The sequence below is a fragment of the Suricata suricatta genome, chromosome 3 (genome assembly GCF_006229205.1).
Source record: "Suricata suricatta isolate VVHF042 chromosome 3, meerkat_22Aug2017_6uvM2_HiC, whole genome shotgun sequence".
Lineage (NCBI taxonomy): Eukaryota > Metazoa > Chordata > Mammalia > Carnivora > Herpestidae > Suricata > Suricata suricatta.
This window is the reverse complement of record NC_043702.1, coordinates 149,353,985-149,378,717: the sequence shown is the minus strand read 5'-3', so window position 1 is coordinate 149,378,717 and position 24,733 is coordinate 149,353,985. Positions and strand designations below refer to the sequence as shown.

Here is a 24,733-nt window from a genome sequence, read left to right as displayed (position 1 = left end):
GTGAGTGTGGAAATAGTACAGTATTTCCCTGGCTTCTGCATAAGGGAGAAATTAACACCTTACGGTTGGAAGGGACTTAAGGTCATTTGGACTAATCTTTTGTCCACTGTTAGAGGCCATTCTCTTCCTACTGGTCCCTTTGAACCAACTCATTAGCTCTTACTCCCCCATATATTAAATTGGGCTAATTTGTGATCTCCAGCACACAATGATTGGCACGCACTCTCTGTCTTACATCTCCTTTTGTGATAGCTTCCATTATCCCGTTTCAACAGTTGAGGATATTGAGGCCCAAAGTTCTACAGTTAACTAGCGGTCAAGCTGGGCCATGAACACAGGCCTGCATGATTCCAAAGCTCACATTCTCAGCTATTACATGATAATTTTGCATTAGAGAAGAGAGGAAAAATCTACTATACGGTAGAGGGGAAAGTAGATTCCAAATCTACCATTTAAGTGAGCACCTAGCATTTAATGGGCATTATTTTGCATCAATTACTCTATGACTTATTTTTACAGCTAAGAAGACTGAGGGGCATTCTTACGTTCAATACCACAGAGTTCCTAAGTAAGAAAGGCGAATGTCATATTCACGTTGATGCTTTTCCTTTCACCGTGCTGTTTCTCAGAACCTCCGTTTGTTCATCTTTAAATGGAATCAATACTCCCATTTCAATCATTCTTCAGTAAATGAGTGCCTACTGAGTTCCAGACCTTGTTCTGAGCACAAAGATACAGTGATAATAGAAACTATAATTTTTACGCCTTCTTTTTGCCTGGCATTCTTACACATATTACATGAAATTATGAATGTTAACAAATCAAAATGATTCCAGGGTAGCCACTTAAAAAATGGTGATAGTTATTCTTTTTCTATCTAGACTATAACCTTAAAAAATTTTTAATGGCCACATTTTCTATTGTCTTTATTCATGTTTCTTTTTCTTTCTTCCCTGGTTTGAATTTACATTATTCCTAGTTTTTCAGTGTAAGCCTAGAAATCTTACTTTGAAGTTGCATTATTCCTAGTGTTAAATTATTAGTGTAGAAGTCTTTTTTTTTTAATGTTTTATTTATTTTTGATACAGAGAGAGACAGCGTATGAGATGGGGAGAGGCAGAGAGAGAAGGAGACACAAAACCAGAAGCAGGCTCCAGGCTCCGAGCTAGCTGTCAGCACAGAGCCCGACGCGGAGCTCGAACCCACGAACGTGAGATCTGACCTGTGCCGAAGCCGGAGACCCAACCGACTGAGCCACCCAGGCGCCCCTAGTGTAGAAGTCTTAACATGTGGCTTTGACTTAAAGACTCCTGATAGTCAATATCTTTCTTCACAAACCACACAAGGACCTTAGAGCACTTTAACTCCAATTACTCAACTTCCAATTTATATACTCTTGTTTCTGGGGACTTTGATTATAGTTTCATTTTATCCCTATAAGTTATTGTCATCTTTATTTTCTTTGATATCAGTATTCAGATTTAGCACCATGTTTACAATTTCCTTTGCTCATCATTCCTTCCTGAATTTTAGACTGCGTTTAGATAATGTTACTTCTTTTTGAACTATTTTCTTTAGAAGTCACTTTAATGAAGGGCCTGTTGATAGAAACACGTTTTTGGTTTTTTTTGCAAAGGCTTTTATTTGCCCCCATTCTTGGAAGATTGTCACTGATGCTAGAATTCTGTGTTAGTGGTTCTTTTCTCAGTGCTTCGAAGATACTATTCCACTGTCTTCTGGCTCTTATTGTTGAGTTTGAGAAATCAGTTGTCAGTCTGTCATTCCCTGAAAAGCAATTTACCTTCTGGGTTTACTCTAAAGTAATTTATCCTCAGTGTTCTGTAGTTTCAGTTTGATGTGTCTAAGGGTGAATTTTATTTGTCCCTTTTGGGATTCATTAGGTACCATAAATATAATGATTGTATTGCATCAATTATTGACCATTTCTTCTCCAAATATTGTCATATTCCTATTTTCTCTTTATCTCCTCCTGAAACATTAATTAAATATATATTGGGATCTTTTTAGTCTGTTCCAGGGATGGGTAGACTATAATACATAAGCCACATCTGGCCTGCTGCCTGTTTTGGTTATGATAGGGACCATATGAACCACAAAGCCTAAAATATTTAGTATCTGGCCCTTGGAAGAAAAGTTTGCAAACTCCTGCTCTATTTTCCTGCCTCTATACCTCTTCCACATTTTCCATCTTCTTTTTCATCATCTACGTAATTTCTTCAGAAAGATCTACTGGGGCGCTGGGTGGCTCAGTCAGTTAAGCTTCCGAGTTTGGCTCAGGTCATGGTCTCATAGCTCGTGAGTTTGAGCCCAACGTCAGGCTCTGGGGTGACAGCTCAGAGCCTACAGCCTGCTTTGGATTCTGTCTCCCTCTCTCTCTCTGCCCCTCCTCTGCTCATGCTCTATCTTTCTCTCCTTCAAAAATAAATAAACATTAAAATAATAGAAAAGAAGAATTATCTTCCAATTCATCAATTTTATCTTCAGCTGTGATATATTACTTTTTAAACTATTCACTGAAATTTAAATTTCCTTTATTATTTTTTTTTCATTTCTAGAAGTCCCATTCAGATGTTTGCCTGGTGAATTGAGTTTTCTTTCCATCATTCTCTCAATACCTTCTTATTTCTTATAACATACTAAAATATATTTAAAAATTTTATATATCTAATAACTCCAATATCTGCAGTTTTTATAGGTCTGATCTATGCAGTGTTATTTCCATTGTTTGACTTCATTGGTAATTAGGGAAATGCAAATCAAGACCATTAAGAAATACTATTTATACTCTGTTGGCAAAAATTTAAAAAACCTGATGATACCCAGTACTTCAGAGGACATGAAACAACAGTATCTCTTACACTCCATCGGTAGAGGCGAAACTACTACAAATGTACTGGAAAACAACCCGTCATTATCTTGTAAGATTCCATATTCATATACCAAGACCTAGCAATTCCCTTCTGAGATCTATACCCAGGAGAGACCTAATGTACACACCCGGAAACATGAACAGGAATGTTTATAACAGTATTGTTCATAATGGTGGAAGAGGGTGATAATTTCACCAACAGAGTATTACATAGCAGTGAAAATGAATGAATTACAGCCCCATTCAACAGGGATGCATCTTGGTATCATAATATTGAGTGAAAATAAACAAGCCCCAGCAGACTCTACTATATATTTTTAATAAAGACTATAAAGCAAAACTAAGCAATATATTTGCATAGGTGTACGTATATTTATCAAGAGAATGATGAACACAAAATTCAGGACAGCAGTTGGAATGGGTGAGGAGGTGAGGGCATGGGATAGAAAGGGCACATAGGTCAACGCAAGTTACCGTAGTGATCTCAGTTTTGGCTTAGGGGGTGGGTTCAGGTGTCTTTACTAGGTTATTAAAATACAGAAATAACCTATATAAATAAGTAGTGAAGAAAGATATGCCTAAACCAGTGAAAAAAAAGTATCATGAACTATGGGTTTTGAATCTTTCAATTTTGTGCACCTGAGAAATAAAGAAAGCTAGAGATGAGAGGAAAAGCAAAACAGGTTTCCTATTTCTGCCAGCAACACTTTTTAATTTGCAAGATCAAAGATAGCCATGGTTCTACTAACAGCAGGTTTCAGATGAGAATGTCTATTGTCAATTTCATGGCCTAAAATTGTCATTGAACAACACAGTATACTGTATTTGACCATATTAGCCTAATAGGCAAATATCAGCCAGTCTTAGAAATTCTGATTCTGGGGTTGTGAGTGCAGGTGAGGATGGGAATAAAGGGGCTGATACTCTTGTAGGGACCAGAGAGCCAGAGTGGGAAGTTGCCCAGAAGGAAGGTGGGAGGAAGAAGGCGGCAGTGACCTGGTGTCCTGCTTTAGTGGTCAAGAGGTAGAAGAGAGGCATCATTTCATAAGGGAGGGAGACTCAGGGAATTAGCAACTGGGGGCCCAGGCACATGCACCCCATCTCCTCTTGGATCCAAAGTGAAACAGCTCAGGGAGAGTGCACACCCCTTCCCGCTGACTTCCTGGGTCCTAAAGCTGGGGCCAATCCCACTCAGACAGGGGCCTCTGGCCCAGGGCTGGGGAGGAGGACGAGCTGCTGAGCCTCCTCCCTGGCCCGCTCCTCCACGGGTGGGCAGGCAGGCAGACAGGCAGAGCACGCACCTGCCCCCTACCCATCCCCCCCCCCCCCCCCCCCCCCCGCCGGGGTGGCTTGCCTCCCCCTGGCCCTTGCCCTTGCCCTGGGCCTGTGGGTTCTGACATGTTGGCCAGGCCCTCCCAGACACCTCAGCACTTTCCAAGTTCCGCTCTACACCAAAGCCCCCCACCAAGGTGGGCTGCTCCCCCCCACCCCCCAGCCAGCTAGCGATTGCTCACGTGGGGGAAGGGGAGGGGAGAAGTGACTCACTGCCTGCAGGACCCACGTCCTCCCTGGAGCCACACCCCAGGGAGGAATCACCACCTTTCGGCCTGGGGACACAGAGGGAGCCAGCGGTTCTCACCCCACCCTTCCCTTCACCGAGCCTCCCTCCCTAACACCCCAAAGAGCAACACCCTGTGGTTTCAGTGGCTCTGGCGATGGCTCAGTGATGGTTCAGCTCGGTTTCTTCCTGAAAGCCCAGTTCCTGAGCTGCCAGGGCCACTAGGAACAGGGCCCAACTCCATACTTTGCCCTGCAGGCAGGCTCCCTGCGCATCGATTAGCAAGGCTTGCAGGATGTCCTGAGGACAGGGACAAAAGCTGGGGTGATTCTGAGATGTGAGCATGAAAGGCACTCTTTACAGCCCGCTTGAAGGGAAGGCAGAGGTAAATCCCGATGCTCTAACGCAGGTTATTCAGTAGAGGCAGAGTGAACAGTCTCAGTCCTCACTCGCTGGTGGCATGAGGGAGAGGTAAACTGGAGGGGGACCCCACTGACCATGCGGGGAGCCTCGGCCCTCCAGTAGAGCCTGACCTGCTCAGGGTGCATGTGGGAACGCCGTGCTTTCTTTGGCTTCAGTTCTTCTGGTTTGTAAAATTGAGGCACTTGAGTTATGGCTCTTTCCAGTACTGACAAAATAATTGGGTCCTAGGATTTCTAGTCTTAACTAGAGTACTGCTTTGCTCAGCGTCCTCAGGGGCACCTCTGAGCCCTAACAATGTACTTCCACACAGGGACAGTGCTTTGAACTTCTCAACACGTCTATTTCGATTCCATACTCTCCCCCTTAGATTATCATAATGGTCCTCTGTGATTAGAAACCAATAACAAATGAAACTGCTGCTCTGAGGGTAAGGGGCTTGCGCAAGGTCACACCGCTGGCTGGGGCCATGGTCAAGAGTGGAATTCAGCTGGGGCACCTGGGTGGTTCAGTCGGTTAAGTGTCTGACTTTGGCTCAGGTCATGATCTCACTGTTCATGGATTCGAGCCCCATATCTGGCTCTGTGCCGACAGCTCAGAGCTTGGAGCCTGTTTCAGATTCTGTGGTCCTCTGTCTCTCTGCCCCTCTCCCTCTCATGCTCTGTCTCTGTCTCTCAAAAATAAATAAACATTTAAAAAAAATTTTTAAGTGGAATTCAGCTAAGGGGCTCTTAAAACTTTTTCTCAAGTTTATTTATTCTGAGGGAGAGAGAAAGAGAATCCCGAGCAGGCCCCACACTGCCAACACTACCCACCCAGGAGCTCATTCACAAGTTGAGATCATGACCTGAGGTGAAACCAAGAGTCTGATACTTAACTGATGGAGCCACCCAGGTGCCCCTCAGCTAACAGACTCTTTTAAATCCCTTGAGACTTCCACCTACTTTGAGGGACTAATTCACACTGGCTGGGACCCACCCTCTACCTACAGCATACACAGAATCCACTGCACCCAAGAAAGAGGGCTCAAATTTTAAATGCACTGGAGAAATGGCCTTCCTAACCTCAGAGGAGTCAGGAGGATGAGGAGGGGTTTCTTCCTTCAAGAATCTTCATAAATCATAACCCACATACTTGCAGACACTCTATGGTGTACAAAGCACTTCCACATTTATTATCCTATGTGCTTCTTGGAATAATCCTATGAAGTACTCAGGACTATATTATCTGATATATTAAGTAGAATGAAAAGGCTAAAGTTTATCAGTTACGTGACATGTGTCATGACAGCACCCCGTTCTCTTCCTGTGTTGCTGCAGAAGATTCTGGAGCAACCAATGTAAGAATGAAGATTCCTCTACATTCATAATGGAAACTCAAAGCATCTCTCTCCAGTTTTCTCATCTATGTCCCTAAGATGGCCTAGGAAGGAGAAAGGTGCAGGGACAGAAATCTTCCTGTACACCAGGGGACAGACTAGGAGCAGAGTGGTGGGAGTCTTCCCCAGAGTGACACAGTGAGGTGGTACAGGCACACGGATGACCCCCAAGACTTCCTACCTCAGCCCTGGAGCCTGCACTAAACACATGCCAACATTCTTTGGCTAAGCCTGTATCTGTCACAGAGACCACCAGGACTCTGTCACTCTTGAATTTATAATAGGCAGTTGGTGCACCTTTAAAAGGCTGACAACCCAGGCTGTCATTCCAAAGAGGAGTCACCTACCACAAGCATTACTCTGTCCTGTCACATATACTAGACGCTGTCTTTGCCCCCAGCCCTGCATTTGCTAATTATCTTAAGGGTGGTGACAGCCTTCTGTTCTTCATACCTCCTTCCTCTGTGCCTCTCTCTGCTCTATTCTTGGACAATGAAACAAAAAGTTTCTTTAAAAAAATTATTTAGCCACAGATAAAATCTACCCAGTTTCTTTTACACACATATACATTTAAGAGAACGAAGGCAGGAAAGCCTCACAATTCTTTCCAACCAGAGGCCAGTGTGAGAACAAGAACCCAGCAGGCGGAACCAGCCTCTGGGCCATTAGTGAGTAATTCCACTCCCAGGTTTATAGGGGGCTTGAATTAAGGTGTTCCATATCTTCTTCTGGAACGCCTGGCCCTTAGCTGAGTCTGTGTAAAAGCTACTTTGCATCTTTAACGCTCACTTCAAACACAAGTTGGCCTGTACCTCCGTGTGGGATCCAGACACCCAGAGGGAGGGAGAGAACTTCTCAAAGGCAATTCTAGCGTTGCAAGCTTTCTGCCCTCTCTGATGTCTTCACCCCAGGTTCAGACCTCTGCGCCCCACCCAGGCTGGCTCCACACTGTCCGCTTTCAAGGAAAAGGCTGCAGACATCGTATCTTTATTTCTCTCCTAAAATCACACTGACTTTTTGCTTCCGGTTGCCTACTATGATTGGATTCCCTGGACTATTATTTGAGACTGCGTTGTGGCCAATTCCTTACAATGTAGGAAAATGGTCACAATACGGTTAGGATTGGGTAGGAAAAAATTTAGAATCAAACCTGCAATATTTAGGGGAGGCTGGTTGGCTCGTCAGTGGAGCATGTGACTCTTGGTCTTAGGGTTGTGGGTTCGAGCCCCACGTTGGGTGCAGAGATTACTTAAAAATAAATCTTAACAAGAAATAAAATCTTTTAAAAATTCAATATTTAATGTGTTCCCAATTTTTAAAAATGTATATATCTACATATATAAAAGAGTACAAGAGAATAAATCAAAATGTTAATGGTTATCTCTGGACCTATAAACAGCTTATTTTTTCCTTTATAATTTTATGAATTTTCCAAGCTTTCTAGAATGATCTTTTGTGGAAGCAGTACAGAGCTCAGACTCTGGAATCTGAGAGGCATGGTTTGAATTTCACACCCCCCACTTAGTAGCTGTGAGACCTCAGATAAAATACTTTCTCTTTCTGAGCCTCAGTTTCTTCTCTGGAAAAGAATAAGAACAACACTTTCCTCACAGAGTTGTCCTCAGGAGGGAAGGAGGTCATGTGATTTCAGCATTTGGTGTGGTTCCTGACATATAGTAAATGTTCAGTAAATGCAATGAGATTTTTATGCATTCCTTTCAGAATTGGGGCTGGGGGCTTGAAGAATCTATCAAAAATATAAAAAACCACTTTGCTCAAAATCCACCATTTGGATTAAAGGATACTGGGAAAAACACAAAAGGCCTCCAAAACATTCGGTTACATTGCAAATGACTGGGACAAGCATAATCGCCGTGTAAACCGGAGTTGAGGGGTGTCCTGTCCCTATGAAAAGGTAAAGGCATCAAATGAGGAAAGATGAGTAACGCAGGACCGGGGAAAGGACGTAAAGACGTTTTTAAGAACAAAACACACACACACACACACAAGACTAGATCAGACCACAGAATAATTGATCATACTAAAGGTAACGAGCTGAAGAAAAGCATACAAACCAGAAAGTATGAATCACAGAAAAGCTTCTGTGAGTGAGGACACGGGATGATCTCCCTGCCCGAGGTGACAGAGAGGCAGGGCTGCCTGGGGCTCGGGCAGGACGACTGAGCAGTTGGGACACCGCCCTGACTTAACCTGGGCCACAAGTTCATTCCCAGTTAGACGCGGGACTTTGGGATTGGGGCCATGGACTGGGGGAGCTCTGGGGAACTCTGAGGTGCAGTTGTCCACAACAATGGTCCGGGAGACAAGGGAGGAGGTGCACTCCACCCATCCAAATAGATCTGCCACCCTGGACGGCCTCGTGCGCCCTGCCCCGCTTTGTGCCAAAGACACTAGTGGAGACTGCACAGCAGAAAGGAATGGAATGGGAACCATCACCCCAGTCAAGAGTCTAAAATGGAGCCCTAGCCCTCCTCCCACCTCAAAGTCATGGCCGGACAGTGACACAGAGTTATACAGAGTTGTACTCCCAGCACAGTCGTGGGTCTGAGGGGGAGAAAGGCAAAGGAGTGGTGGACAGCTGGGCTCAACAGTTTCACAGGGGCCAAGTCCCTCAGCAAAGTCTCCTGGGGCACTGGCTACTGTTTCTTTTCACATACTAGTCACCCAGCTTTCCAGAAAGCTTCTTTCCCGACCCCCGTCTCTGCCACCTGAGCTCTGCTAAGCACGAACTGCTTCTTGGGGCTGTCACCCCATCCTGGGTGCCCTTGCTCCACGCTTAGAAGCTTCATTTTTCCCACTCTCGGTTTGCAAATTCAAATGCCTAAGGGACCAGGCAGGCACAGAAATAAGAAGGAACCTAGCAAACACTTGTCTGAATGGGGCGGGAGTTCCTCGGCTCCTCACAACTGCTGCCATGAGGAAGAGGTAGGCCGGTGTCCTCGGCGCTCTGACTTTGGAGACAGAGCAAGCAATATGGATTTCTATTTGAAATCTTCTGATGTTTAAGATTCCCAAAAGCAATAGAGCGACCTGAATGGCTCCAATCCCAGGTCTCCCAGCTTCTAATCTAGAACTCATTCCTCTACATGGCCCTGCTCGTCATGAGGAGGCCTTCGTGAGCATTCACGCACAAGATGATGGAGTGTGGAGCAGGGACGGTGACCCAGGGAAGGAAGAAGGTAAACTTTGCTATGATCTCGACTCGAGTTTAATGAAAAATTTCTATTTGTTATTCAGTTATTCATCCAGCCAGCCAACATTTAGCGAGGATCATTCTATGAACCACGGGCCGTGCTAAACACTGGGCGTTCAGAGATGACTAAGGCAGCAGCCCTCCTTCTGAGAAGCTCACAGGCTGTGAGTGGGCTCGGCTGACGCTGCACAGAACCGGCCAACTGACGCAGCCTGGCAACCATGCTGCTGTAGGCCCGCTCGCATGAACCCTTAGCTAATATTCACACCTTCACTTCCTCTGAAAGCATCTCCTCTTACCAGATGGCGTCCTTGACAAACTGGGAGGGGACTGGAGAATGTCCCCCCACTCCCAGAGGGCCTGGAACCCTTAAGGGTTCCGTAGGAAGCAGCAGAAGCAAGGACTGGGACCCAACCCAGCCACTCAGTGCTAAGTCCCTTCTGGCTCAGGGAAGGTATGTTCTGCTTTATGCATTACCTTGGCCAAGTGGCTACCTCATCGCAGCTCAAGTTTTCGTGTGGGTGTGTGCTGGGGAGAGAGGGGGAGCTCCCAGACCCGGATGCTCCTGCCTGTTTGTCAAGTGGCCTGCTCGATTCTAATGGCAGCTGACAGCTGACCTAGGTGACCGAAGAGTAATGGCATCCTTGGGTCACAGCTTCTACAAGCAAACAGAGTATTGTGACCTAGTCTGGCTCTCTCCATCAACAAGAGATTTCCCAGCTTTGGCTTTCAGAGCATCAACTTCTAGGGGAGGACTGCAGGGCAGGAGCAAACAATGTAAGATGGTTGCTGCCATTTTGCCTTATTTTCTAGGATTCGTGTTGTACGAATATGAAGCACAACCTGTGAACTGGCATCCAGAGGGTGACCTGTCATGGGAATGATGGAGTCCATGGTTGGCCCCTGGGGGCCCCTTGGTGGAGAGTTGCAGGAGGTTAGGGCCTCTGGGCCTGTCAGTTACTGGGAGATAATGGGCTCTGATCCTTTTATAAATGTACTGAGCCCAAGGGTTAGCAGGGAGCAGGTAGGCAGGCTCATGGCAGCATCCATGGAGAAGAAAGAGAAATGAAGGAACAGAAGAGGAAAAATTTAAATTCAGCCAACACCTACGCTGTGTCAGGGGGCTTGGAACATGACAAAATTGAGTCCATAAGGTCAAATAACTTGTCCATGGTCACACGGTTGCCCAGGTGGACTTGTACCCAGTTCCACTGGACTCTCCCAAACCCTCACTCTTATAGAATCCCATGCTGCCAGGCTTGCGAATGCTGATCAGATAACTGAGGACACAGGGCATAGCTACCAAGAAAGGCATGGGAAGAGATCCAGGATTTGGTAAACTCTGACCCCTGGTGCTGAAAACCCAACAGAAATTAGCATTCTTTTCTCCAGTGATGGAGGACCTTGGCATTCCATTTCCTAGTCCTAGGAAGTAGATTTTCCAGTGTCAGGGAGACCTCTCCTCCCCTCACAGGACTAAATGTCTTAGGTCAGACGTACCAGACAGGAAACACAGATGGGTCAAGGGCCATACTTTCCTTTGGACTCCGCCACATCAAGGGACTGTTCCTAATGTCCCCCATCAAAGTAGACTGAGAATTGAGTGGGGATCTGAGGCGTACTCAGCAGGTCACCCCTGTTTATTTCAGTGGACTATTCTCCAAGGATTATAATATTCCTTTTTCCCTCTGACCATGGGAAGCCCAGGAGTACAGAAGATACCAAAGCAAAATCTACTCAACAGTTTTTTTACTGAGAACTTACTACAGGGCCAGGTACTACTCTAGCTTCTTGAGAAACATCAGCGAGCAAAGAGATGAAGAACCTTGTCCTCATAGCGTGTACCTTCCAGATGAATCAAAGTAAAATAGTCCTTTTTTTTGGGTAAGGCAGGGTTGCATTATAGAAAAAGCATGAGTCTTGGGGTCTGACAGTCCTGGGTCAAAGATTAGCCCAACCTTGGATGATGATCCAAGCCAGATGATCTCCGGACAAGCTACTTAACTCACTGGGTGTTAGCTTTCTTATCTGTAAAACCGGGACAATAACATGTTGCTGAAATGCTGTAAGGATGAAAAATAATGTATATTCAATGCCTGGCGTATCACAGCGTTCACAAATGGTAATCTTATCTTTTCAGGCCCATGTGAACCCAAAGATTCTGGGAAAACTCACAAAATGAAAGGCTGGTATCATCTCTACAATGTCCTGGAGACAGTCTGGTTTGGTGAAGAGCATCATTGGGTTTGAATCTACCACTTGAGGTCAAGGAATGTCCCCTCTAGAAACATCTGCTCCTACCCTTAGCTCCTGTTGAAGGGAGAGGCCTAGGTGGTCATGTTCAATTTGTCCCTACTTCACCCTAGCAGGTCACAGGTAATTGGAGCAGGGGTGAATACAGGACCTGAGCTGGAATCAGTATCTCTTGACATCTCTTTGGACTGAGAGACTGGGTTAATCTTCTCAGAGACCTAAGAGGGAAAGTCATATGGATTTGGAGGCGGAAGCCTGTAAACCATGATGGGTTAACAAGGGAGCAGAGAAGAGAATGAGCATAGCCCCGAAGAGAAAGCACGGTCCACCCAGGGGCTACATTTCCCTCCCACTAAGTGTTGTGATATTTCTCTGTAAACTTCTAATAAGGCCCCTTTTCACTTTTTTTCCTTCTTTAAGTGCGTTTCTGTTCTTGCAACCAGAGGATCTCAAAGACGAATCCTATACCTGTCTCAGAAGGTGATTGTTGTGACATAATGTGAAAGCAGCTGCCATTTAGTTGACATTCAATAAAGGCTGTTGAATCTCTCTGTATTCTTGTCAACCAGTCACTCACTCGGCAATGGAGAGAGGAAATCTACATAAGTTTTAGACTAGGGTTGGGCCTCAGCCTTACGTTATATGAATGTCTTCATTAAGCTGTAAAATGAAGACCCTTGACTTTATTGCCTGCTGGAAATATTAAACGCAAGAATCCAAGTTTAGTATCTAGTACATAATGGATGGTAGGTCAGATGATCACTTCTGCTGTTATTATTATTTAAGATGCAACACGTGTTGTGTTAGGTCTTGATCTAGGCAAGGAGGGAGGATGTTGGAAGAGCAGAGTCTGGAGTGGGCAGCAAGAGACGAGAAGGATATGCTCCCTGGTGGGGTCAAGGGGCTGGACAGCAGAGAGAAGGAACAGAAGTGAGCGGCGGAGAACAAGCAGAAGCCCTAGAGTAGGAAGACTTACACTCACCTAGCACGTACACAGCCCAGCACTTTAGTGTTAATACAATGCTTTCCCTGCCCTGTTTTGTTTGTCCATCACAACACTCCATCGGGTAGATCAGGAAAGGTGATAATATATACAGGTTATAGACGGGAAAATTGAAGGTCAGTAAAGATCTGTGTCATATGGACCACCCAAATCTAACCACTCTTTTATCCTGCGATACCACCCTGTCTCTGGGAAGTAGGGTAGGGAGGCAGAAATGAGAAGAAGCATGGGGGGCGGGGGAGAAATTGGATGGTTTCTCTGGGAAGTTCACTTTTTCATTCCAGGGTTTCATTCAGATCCCTTCTGGGCATCCCAGCAATGGGACAGCTCTGCCCCATCAGGCTCAGGGGTTTTAGGATGTAAGCAGGGAATTGCAAAGTCAGATAACACGGGGATGCCAGCCTAAGGACCGGATATACCAGGCTAGATGAATGGCCAGCTTCAGCATCAGCCCTTGGCCCAGGAAACTTCTTCTGGCAAAGGACAAGGACATGTCCTTCACCATCTGGCCACAGGTTCACTGGTAACACAGTGGTGCCCTGCAGTGGTCTCCAAGGCCCCTCTCAGCTCAATGGTATATGGAGTCTAGGCCTTATGTTTCTAAAGGCAGGGGTTTTCTTTCCCTATTCTTCAGGGATTCAAGTTCTCTGGAACACTGTGCCATTCAGGGCTTGCTGTGGGCCCCCAGGCTCAGGACACTTGTCCTTGAGCTGAAAGTAGGTGATTCTTAGCCACTCTGCTTCCTGGGCATGACATCTCCCCAAATCCTCACACTGTGCCTGGCATACGGTTTGTGCTCATTTCATGTTTGTTGGATGAACAAACGAATAAACGAACAAGCAAATGAATGACAGATTGGCTCTGGCAAGAAAATCAGCAGTAAAACTAGCCTGTGCTGTCACATTACAGTGGCCCCATGGTGCTGCCTCTTAGCTCCCAAATCAGAGATCCACGGCCAACCCAGCTTAGAGGAAGGTGGAGGGAGATGTGGAGCGTAGAGCACTTCCCCTTCACACTTCCTTTGACCTTTCTGAGGAGTCCCACCCTGTGAAGAGGGCAGGGCCGGGGACACTCAGGCAGGAGGAAGGTTCTGCCCACCCCTTTCCAGGACTTCTGCTTCTGCTCTCAGTCACCGGGCTTGTCCCAGCTCCAGCGCCACTATCTGGGAGCAGCTGTGGAAAGTACCAGGAGAAGAGACCCAGCTCCATTAGGAGCCACACGGCGATGAGGGGGTGCAGGAGCGCTCCTCCTCTGCATTTTCCTCACTCCTAATGACGTTGATTGGTAAAAAGGGTAGCAGCAATAACAATCATGGCACAGCACTTTTATGGTTTCCGGCATCTTCCAAAGTGCTTCTAACACACGACCTTGCCATGCCACATGCCATCCCTGGAGGGGCAGGGGTGCCTCTCCCTGCTACTTGGGTGGAGAGACTGGGCAGTGAGGAAGTTGGGTGTTGAGCTGGGTCACAAGTGCTGCACTGACGGGGTCAGAGGCCCAGTCACGGAGTTAAGAGTAGGGAGAAGTGGGGTCTAGTTCTGGCTCAGCCTCAAACTATCAAACTTGCCTGGTGTCCTTGGGCAAGTAAGTCTCCGGGTTTTAGGTTTCTCACTTGCCAAAGAGGATAAATTGGACTGTTTTTCCAACTCTGTCCAATGCTCTGGCTCAATAGCATGAACAGCCCCCGCGCCCCACCCCTCAGCCAAAGCCTGGTAACTGACCTCTCCCGTGTCAAGGTCAGAAAGCCCCTAGAAGTGTGGATGCCAGCTGTGTGTCCTAGCAATGCAAACAGATGTCATCTGAGTGCATCCCATGAAGAAAGCTGTGGTACAGACGGCAGGGCGGAAACATCAAAAAATCATCCTAATGGTTCACAAGCACCAGGAGAACGGGCAGGCAGCAGGCTGCTGCCGGGGCCAGATGCAGACCTGCTGCCAGCTCTCGGGTACCGGCTCAGACAGAGGCTGGAGGCATTCCAGTGGGGGGCCAGGCGGGAGGGGGCGCAACAGACAGCCGCCCTCCTCTCCAGGACGCTCGGTGTCCTCTGCCCTCTGCCCTCTGCCAGATGCAGCATCTCAGCGCTTCCTCCCAACCCACCTCCCCTCCCCTGAGCTCTCCTCCATCTAGCCTCGCTCCTCCTTCAGATTCTGTTTGGCAATCACCTCCTCTGAGAACAATTCCAGGGGAGCCCTGCTAAATTCTGGCCTCGGCATTCCTACTCACATCTTTCAGACCCCAGCATCATCAGGTCATGTGTCCCCTGTGCCAGATGAGGCTTCCTGAGTGTGATCCTACTCTAGTCTGCCACCAGAAGGGGGGAAGAGTAGAGTGGATACTCCCTAATTCTTCCTTTCTGACATTCCTCCACCCTCAGCTCCTAAAATACGAGGCAGGGCATTCAGGGCACAGGAGTGCACTACGGATGGACAGGACTCTTCTCTCTCTCCATGGGCAGCTGACCTGGCCAGTAACCAGAAACACTAATGCTGGAAATACAACCAGAGTCTGGACAAGGGTTTGGCCAGTGTTGTCTACCTTCAGGGCCAAAAGTCTGGATGGAGAGGGAGAACAGGCTGGCCCAGCAGCTATCCAACTTGCTCCAAACCCAACCCATAGTTCAGATGAAAACCTCATCTCTCTATCCTACAGTGCTGACTGTAGCCACTGATTTCCAATATCTACTAATATTAATATGAGGCTGAACCATATGAAATGGCTTCTGTAGGTCAAAAGTAAATTGCATAGTAGCAATTTCATATGGTTCGTGGTTCAATCTAATCATTCTGGGAAAATCATGTTCTCTAGAAGATAGTAAACTCCCTCAAGGCTTGGACCTCTGCATCTCTCTCTAGCCAATCTTTCTTAGTTTCTGGCCTAGGACATAGCAGAATCTTAGCATTGGGAGGTACTGAGTAAGCACTTCTTAACTGAACATCCCAGGCAGGTAAGGTGGGGAATCTGAGGACCTGTCTTACTCCGAAACCTCAAGAGTGGCTGTCTACAGACAGAGTCCTTTAGGACTCCCTACCTCTGGTCATCCTGGATAGAAGGATGAACTTGGCCACAGACTACTACATTGTGCTAGACTCTAAGAGTTTGGTTGGAGCATTGAGGATTTTACCCCTTTTTAGAATAGGAGTCTTGACTCAAAAATGCCTTTATCCAAGCCTGGTTTCATTTTACAGTGGAGGAGACAGAGGCCCAGCGACATTACCCCTTAGACAAGGTCACACAGTAGTGAAGAGTCCAGATCACCAGTTTTCTGACTCCCAGTCCCATGCTTTGCTGACGGGCTTAGAAGCACATGAAAACAAACTGCCCTGTCTGCCCCCTCTCAACTTCCTGTCTCGTGCTCTTACAGGCTCCCTAGCAAGACAGAAGGGGAATTGACTAAGGGATCAATAGCCCTCTCCTGCATGAAAAGAGACCTGAGTCATGCCAGGGTTCCCAGGGAGGGAATAGAGGCAGAGAGAGAGAGAATGGCAGTCCTGGAAACCTGATCTCTCTCCAGAGCTGGGACCAGGCTGGAAGGCGGGGGTGGATAGTATGGTGATCTGGGTCACTGACAGTGCAGCTGGTCCACAGTCCCTGCCAGGGAGGGGAGCCCAGAAGGCCCTGCTTAGCCCAAGCATCAGGGCTTGGGGCAGGCAGAGCCGGGTTCTTTCAGAATCACCGAATTACAGAATTCAGAAGGGATGCAAAAGCTCGGTCAGAAACAGCCTCAGGGCTATTCCTCCTCTTACTGCTGGGGACACCCCCTCGAAAAGTAGGTGGGTGATTCTGGAAGGCTGCAGTCCCAAGGCTTCCTCAGCTGGCCCTCAGCCTGATGAAGAAAGGCCGGCTCCCACCTGTAGCCCCTGGCCCAGCTGGCCTGCCCACTGTGGCCCAGCTGCTCCCACCTGGAAGGGAAAGCCCAATGCTGCCAGCAGCAGGGAGGGAAGGAGGACTCCCAGGGGAAACTGCGTTGTCAAGAAGGTCCCCTCCATGTACTGTGTGGGGCTGGAGGAGCTGAGAAAAGACGCTGCTGTCAGTCAGGAGTCCCGGAAGCTAGGGGTCCTTCCTGGACTTGTCTCTCCAGCTTGGTATTAGAAAAACTCCCAAACTGAAACATTGAAAAAAACAGTACAGTGAACAGCTCCAGATTCTTCACTGAGATTCCCCGATTGTTCACATTTTGTACGCACGCACTTAGGCACACACATATACTTGTTTTGCTGGGCCATTTGACAATCACTTACAAACCCTTTGCCCCTAAATACTTTTGCATAATCTCTAAGCACAAGAATATTCTCCAACAAAACCATTACCATTACTGCTACAACATCTTCAACAACTAATAATAATTACATATCATCTTATATCTGTATTAAACTTTGTCCAATTGTGCCAGGATGTCTCTTACGGTCTTTTCTTTTCTTTTTTTTTTTTTTTTTTGACCCAAGGTCCAGTTAAAGTTTACACATTGCAATCGACTATTATGTTTCTTTTTTTTTTTTTAAATCTTTATTATTTTTGACAGAGAGACAGAGTGCGAGCAGGGGAGGGGCAGAGAGAGGGAGACACAGAGCCCAAAGCAAGCTCCAGGTTCTGAGCTGTGAGCACAGAGCCCGATGCAGGGTTCGAACCCGCAAAGTGGGAGATCATGACCTGAGCTGAAGTAGGGCACTTCACCGACTAGGCCACCCAGACGCCCCTGGCTATGTTTCTGTAGCTTCTTTACATCTAGACTGGTTTCTGCCTTCTGGCCCTTCTCCCCAAGCACATCATTTCAGTGCTTCTTTTAATGATCTTCACTTTTTTGAAGTCTCAATCAGTCGTCATGTGGAATGGCTCACATTCTAGATCTGGCTTTTGTCTCCTCATGATTCGACTCCACATAGACATGTTTAACGAGACAATGGGTGATGGGGTTGCATGTACAGCACGTCGGGAAGAACTCATGCCAGGCGGCCCCACTATTGCCGATGTTTGATTAGTTGGTTAAGGCAGTCAGTGCTGAGTGGCTCCGTTGCAAAGAGAGGTTTTTCTTTTTGCAAGGAGTTAAGTAATCCATGAGGTGATACGTGGAGATCAACCTTAAGCCTCGCCTGAACAGCTGCTGTCTGAGGGGCTGCACACTGGTAAAGTTAAAGTTGTCATTGCCTCCACATTTCATTAGCTGGCATCTCTGTGCAAAGTGTTCCCTCTCTGCTCCACTTTCACTGTCAGAATAGACATCTTTTATTCAGTGTCTTATAATCTATTACTATTATTCTTTTCAATGTTCAGTGTGTCCCAAAATTGCCCTGTGGGTGTCCCTCGAAACCAACTCCCATGTCCTTTTGCCACGAGCACAGCCTAGCTTTCTGGCATAATGTGATTCAGGTGTACTTTCTCAGTCCCAGATTTAGAATCAGCCATTTCTCCTTGGAGCACTGTTTCTTTTAGGGAGAAGTGGTATTTAGAAATAAACATCTAGGCGTGAAGTGTGTTCTGTTCTACTGGGTAGCAGTGCTTCCAGACGCTTCCAGTAACAGACCTAGGAGATATACAAGAATCACAGGGTTCTGCCTCACCTTCCCTCTTCCATATTTTTCTCTCTTATTCCTTATCAAAAGCCTGATTTCCAGAGATGTCAATATACTCATCCTAATCTAGCCTACAATAAACAAAAGATTGTTTCCAATTTATGAGACCAACACCATGACCAATAACACAATTGAGTAAAAGTTCAAGATTTTTTGTAATTCTATACATTCCACTAAGAGTCAAGGCATTAAACTCAAAAATTACTTGAATTAATTATTTTCTTTGTAGAGTAATCACATTGATATTCAGTTAGGTTCATTGTTTCCACTGTGGTCGGCTTTAGGGTTTGCTTTTTTCTTTCTTTTGGATCTATTTAACTGGGCAAAATATTTATCTGGTTCAAAAGTCAAAACTTTAAAAAAGTGTAATTAGTAAAGTTTCATTCCCGTCTCTAACTCCCCTATCCTGTTCCCATTGACCTTACAGGTAACCATTTAAATTAATTTCTGGGTTTTCCTTTGTGTGTGTTTGCAAAAAGTATTCTTATTTCTCCTGTTTCTCAACCCAGGGGCGGCATACTATATATATATATACATATATATACGTATATATATGTGTATATATATATATGTTTATATATAAACACACACTTTTTGGCAGTTTTCATTTAACAACATATCCTACAGGGGTGCCTGAGTGGCTCAGTCAGGTAAGTGTCTGACTCCTGATTTTCATTCAGGTCATAATTTCAGTTTGTGGGCTCAAGCCCTGCGTTGGGTTGTGTGCTGACAGCATGGGGCCTTCCTGGGATTCTCTCTGCCTCTCTCTCTTTTTAAAAAAATTTTTTTTAATGTTTTATTTATTTTTGATACAGAGAGAGACAGAACATGAGACGGGGAGGGGCAGAGAGAGAAGGAGACACAGAACCAGAAACAGGCTCCAGGCTCTGAGCTAGCCGTCAGCACAGAGCCCGATGTGGGGCTCAAACCCACGAACGTGAGATCTGACCTGAGCCAAAGTTGGAGGCTTAACCAACTGAGCCACCCAGGCACCCTTGCCTCTCTCTCTTAAAATAAATAGATTAATAAATAAATATTTTTTAAAAATAGCATATCCTAGAAATCACAGCATGTAAATTCATAGGGCTCCTACTCTTTTTTTTGGCTGCATAGTACTCCATTGTGTGGAGGTACTGCTGTTCATTCAACCAGTCTGTTGAAGATGGGTATTGGGTAGTTTCCAATGATTTCCTTCCCTGTTACAAATATGCCTTAAAGAATCACCTTGTGCATATGTCTTTTTGTATCTGCGAATGTGCACTTTCTGGATAAGTTCCTAGAAGTAGGATGGCTGGGTAAACGCATATGTTGTTTTGTTAGATATTGTTAGCTTGCCCTCTGTAGGAGTTGTACTGGTTTGCACTTTTAGCTTTGATTTTGCAACCTAGTGTTCTGAGCTGAGAGTTTCCCTGGGTCTGAGAGTCCTTGACCCCCACCCCGACCCCCAGTAAACACATTCATTGCCTTAAGATCCTCCTGTCCTAGTGATTTGGCAGAGGCAAGAGCAAAGGGGTCTCACTGATTCCATTCCAGTTCATCCTTCAGAATGGTCCCAGAGACTTTTTTTTAAATGTTTGTTTATTTTTGAGAGAGAGTGAGAGAGAGACAGAATGGGAGTGGAGGAGGGGTGGAGAGCAAGGGAGACACAGAATCCAAAGCAGGTTCCAGGCTCCGAGCTGTCAGCACAGAGCTCCATGTGGGGGCTCCAACTCATGAACAGCGAGATTATGACCTGAGCTGAAGTTAGATGATTAACCGACTGAGCCACCCCAGGCGCCCGGTGTATGAATGGTCCCAGAGATTTCTGTACTTAACTTGGGAAATCACAGCACAGAGAAGTGATGGGGCTGAACACTTCAACCAGAGAGAAGCAAGAGTGGGGAAGGCAGAAGAGAGGAGGGATCCCTGGCCCTTGGTCATCTAAGTTCTCACCTCCCTTTTCTCTCCTTTGGCCTCTGCACTATCCACCCTCCACTCCCCTCCCCGACACATAATGGTTCCAACTCCTCTTGCGCTGCTCCTGTGCCAACTGGGGAGCCCTTGGCTCTGGTCCTAACTGGATCCTGCCTGGTTTCCCTCTCCAACCCACAATCCTGTGGCCTGAACACAGAGAACTGGCTTCAGGTGGAGGCAGAATTCAAAATTCCCTGTCATTTCTCTTTGAACATGTGCAGAGGAAGTTAAGTCAGTGGAACAAGACTGGCTCATACATGGGAAAGAGGAAAGAGGAGACAAAGAGATGTTGGAAGAGGAAGGCGCAAAACATTCCACACCAGCCCTGGGGACTCCAGCTCTAGAACCTGCTTTATTTCCATGACCCACTCTGCAGAAAGGGGAAATGAGCGGGGAAAGGAAGTCATCCCCGTCTGACCAAGTACCAACTGGGATGACAGGAATGAATGCAAGTCCGAGGCGCAGGGAACTGGGCTGGGAAGGGAGTCCTGTCTGAGGGGTTGGCTGGGGGAATCACATCAAAGGGCTGGGAGAATTCCTCCACAGAGGGCAGTGAAGCCCAGGGTAGGGCATTTTTCTTCAAGGTCCAACCAAACACCTGGGTCAACCTGAGCCAAACATGACTCTTAGGTCCTGGAGAGCCAGAAGGAACATCTTTCCTGGATCTGGAAGGCCCTAAATGGGCAGGGCTTATCCCATGTCTTTGGGTGCTGGGTCCAAGGCCAAGAACATAGACGAAAAAGAGAAAAGGGGACCATGAGGATTACCGGGAGAAATTCAATTCTTCAACAGAGGCAGCTGCCTGTGGAATGTTGAGTTGCTGACAAGGGGCAGCTGAGTCAGGGCTGGGCCAAGCAGCCCCTGCACCCCTCTTCCGCTGAACACCCTCCAGCCAAGGATGCTGGGAAAGAGTGAGGCTCTCCTATGATTGCTCGGGGACCTCCACGGCCCCCTCCACACCACTTCACTTCTTCCAGCACTCATGCCTTGGGCAACTACCTGCTGGGCTTCTGCCCTTATACCTGGGCGTTCCCAGTTTGACTTTTCTTCAGACACCAAAGATCACAGAAATCAGACAAATCTGACTCAGCCACGCCCTCCCACCATTACAGGCTTTCCAACGTGCGGTGGGAAACCGAAGCCCGCTGGGCAAGCTAGGCCTCAGTCCCAGGCTCTCCCCAAATGTCACTTCCTTCCTTCACCAAACGTTGACCCCAGCACCTTATAACGTGCCGGGCACTGTGCTAGGCGCTGGAAGTCCCAGGGCTAAGCCCGTGCCTCCTTCGACTTGCCTTTGAATCCAGCCAGGGACACACGGAGGAGGCAGCCTGACGGGGAGGGGACGGACGCTCCCGGGGAGGCCGGGAGGCAGCAAACTTGGGCTCGGCGGCTCCGGGCGCCTCCCGCGCAAAGTACTCGCAGGAACGCCGAGCCGAGGGGGCGGAGCCGAGCTGCGGGAGGGGCCGCGACGGGGCTGGGCCGCCGGCAGCTCCGAGCCCCGGGGCCGCGCGGGTTTGGTGCAACCCGGGCGGGCTGCGAGAGGAGGTGCCCCCACCGCCCCCGCCCCGCGACTTCAAGGCCACAGCGGGCGGGGGGAGGGGTAGGCAGGCGCCTCGGCGTGAGCTAAATAGGGACCTGCTCCTTGGCGAGAAGCCCTTCCCGAACCCACCGGAATCTACCCCTAGTCAGAAAACTGAAAATAGGAAGGCCAACTGCTGGGATGGTGGGACTCTGGGCGCGCGCGCGGGGGTCGTGGGTGATTTCGGGGTGGTACCTCAGCAAGATGGTGGCAGGGAGGACAGGGCCCCCAGCAAAAAAAAAAAAAGGATCCCCCCCCTCCCCTACAGATCAAGGGCATGATCGCGTCTTGGGTCCCCCGCCCCCTGGGGAAGGCCTCATTCCCTTCTGGATCCGAAAACAAGGAGGGGGAAAGCTGTCTGGCCTTGGGGTGCAGTCAGATCAATCATCCCAACGCCTCAAAATGAAAATTGAGTCCTGTTGTTTTCCTGGGCCCCCATTTAAGCTCTCCTCCAAGAGTCCTTTGCTTCCTTCTTTTCAGTTTCTAAGCTCCCACCTTTACCACCGCTCCAACCAAACCAGTTGGGGCAGAGGGCAGGTGCTTCCTCTCCCTCTCCACTCCTGACTGACCCCACTGGTCTGTGGGGTCCAGGACCCACCTCCCGGAGCCTGTCCCCCATGCCATCACCCCCAGTCAACAGGCAACCAGGCTCACTAAGCCATCAGAGCCACCATTCCTCCTGTCCTCCTCCTGCTGCTCCAGCTTCTTCCAGCCGTTCGGACCCCTAGAACCCTGTCCCAGCCTAGGATGACCCTGGTGGGTCTCTTCCCTTTCTTCCAGTGAAAGAGGGCCCGGCGCTGAGGGGGCTGGAAAGGGGCTCGGAATAGGGAGGGCGAGAAGGGGGCATCTCGGAGGAGGAGCTCCAGGAGGGAGAGGATCTGCAGCCTCCCTGCCAGACACCCCACCCAGAGGAGGAGATGGCGCTGTAGCCTGGGATTCACTTCCCCTCCCCCGCCGCGTCAGTAAGCGCGCCCGCGATTTCTCCATCTGACATCCCCCCTACCAGGCCAGCCGGCGCCGACACCGCGTCTGCAAGTTGTTCTAAGTCCGGCAGGAATGCCCGGGGGAGGCGCCTCTGGCCAGCAGCGTGCCCACTCGCTCCCGGGATGCGCAGGCCACTCCCGCGGTCCCTCCACCCCCGCAGCTGGAGCGGAGCGGTGGGTCCTTCGCAGACCTGGGGGAGTGGTGAGGCGGGCCTCGCTTCGGGGAGGGTGCCAGCCGGCCTCCTCCACCCCAAGAGCCAGCCAAGTATGCGAGGGAGCGAGCGGGTGCAGGAGAGCAAGAGCCACCATCCCAGCCTTCATTGCCAGCTCTTCTGCAAGGGCACAGTGGCCCAGGACGCTCAGGGACCCTCCCAAGGATGCCGGCGACCAACCCCCGGCCGCCCAACGCTCACCGGCCCCACAGACACCGGCCTTGGATCTGCAAACTTTCCAACTACGCCCCCTGCTCCGTCCTCTCCTCTGGGACCCGAGAGGTGTGGGGCGGTGCCCTCAGAGACACTCATACAGTTGGTTCTTGACGCTCGGCGCACACTCAACAACAGCGGGGCGAGGGAACTCCCAGCTTTTTCCACAGCTAATTATAGACGTGAAAGTCTGAGGATGTTTTGCAAGCGGCAGAGAAACTGCTGAGGTTTCTCTACAAAGCTAAAGAAATTTAATTTGTGCACTTCCCTACCCCACTCCCCTCCAGCTCCTACCTCCGCCCACCCCCCACTGAGCCCCTCTCCCAGTCCCCGCCGCAACCCCTCCTTCCTGTTGAAAATTTCTTACACGGTTTTTTTTTTTTTCCATCTCTCTTTGGGGCTTTGGAGAAAGGGAACAGACGCGGAAAATATTTTTGCAACAGTTTTCCATTCTGCGTCTCATTCCCAAGCCAAGGGGGAGGGCAGGAACGGATGAGGGGAAATAAGTGCTTTTTCCAAAAGCTCACTTTGGGTGTGAAAAAGACAGTCCCTCCATTTCCCTACCCCCACGGCCCAGGAATGACAAAAACTAGGAAAAGAGAAAGAAATCACTTGTTTGATTATATGGTTTCTCAGAACGGAATCTAGGAAACACAGTATTTGACAAATCTGTGTGCGCGCGCGCACACACACACATACACACACAAACACACTCCAAACCCAGTCGCAAAAAAAACACGCTAGGAAGAGGAAACTGGGGGAGTTTTAGAAGCCACTGAGAGCAAAGAAAGAAACAAAGTTTGCAAATCGCGAGTCAATTCATTCTCTGCAAGCCTACCTCTCTTTCTAGCAAAGATCCAGGCTTCTCGAAGCGGGACTCTCCCTCCGGATTTCCATGGACGGGGTGGGGTGGGGGTGACCACCCACCGGTCCCCCCAGTGTGGCAACCACGCTAGATAGAGATGCTGGCTTTGCTCTCTTGCCTTTCCGGCTACGTCCAGGGAGTGGGCTGGGTCTCCACCCCCAACCCTCCCAAAAGGAAGGACCTCTCAGGTTCCTGGAAGAAAATGGGTGCAGGGGAGCTGGACGGGGGTCTCTGGCCTTGCTCTCTTCGGAGGGATCCTTTCCCAGGAAGTTCGTGCTCCCCTCCTCAAACCCCAGCTTTGGACGGTCTCAACAGCAGAGCTTTCTTAAGAAAATGCTTGTCATGGCAACAGCTCCAGCCAACTCGGGCCAGACTCTAGCTCACCAGCTCTCCCGGAGCAGTGCGGGAGGAGAAGGGGGAGGAGCGAGAGCTGGAACGGAGGTGGGGCTTGGCTAGAGGCCAGGCCATTACTCTACTGTTAAGGTGGCCCGATTTGGAACTGCAGCTGCTTCCTGGTTTGTCTTAAGGCGGAATGGGGAAATGGAGGGAAGGAATCCTCTCTTCTCTCGGGTTTCCACCCCGCCCTTGATGTCGCTTGTGGGAAAGAAAGTAGGGTGGGGGGTTGGAGGTGGGGAGTGGATGTGG

At 48.5% G+C, this 24,733-nt stretch overlaps 1 protein-coding gene across 9 annotated transcripts in view; it reads right to left on the bottom strand.

The window, feature by feature from the left end:
- ATP2B4 (ATPase plasma membrane Ca2+ transporting 4) overlaps positions 1-24,481 on the bottom strand; it is an 89,555-nt gene extending 65,074 nt beyond the window's left edge. For 8 of the 9 annotated variants that reach the window (XM_029935522.1, XM_029935514.1, XM_029935518.1 and 5 more), the window contains exon 1: positions 24,062-24,481. The gene's annotated coding sequence lies outside the window, so the exon portion shown is untranslated. Of the gene's footprint in view, positions 1-23,211; positions 23,271-24,061 lie in introns of those variants that run through there. The other variant, XM_029935515.1, reaches the window with a different exon arrangement.
- Positions 24,482-24,733: the final 252 nt, after the last annotated feature.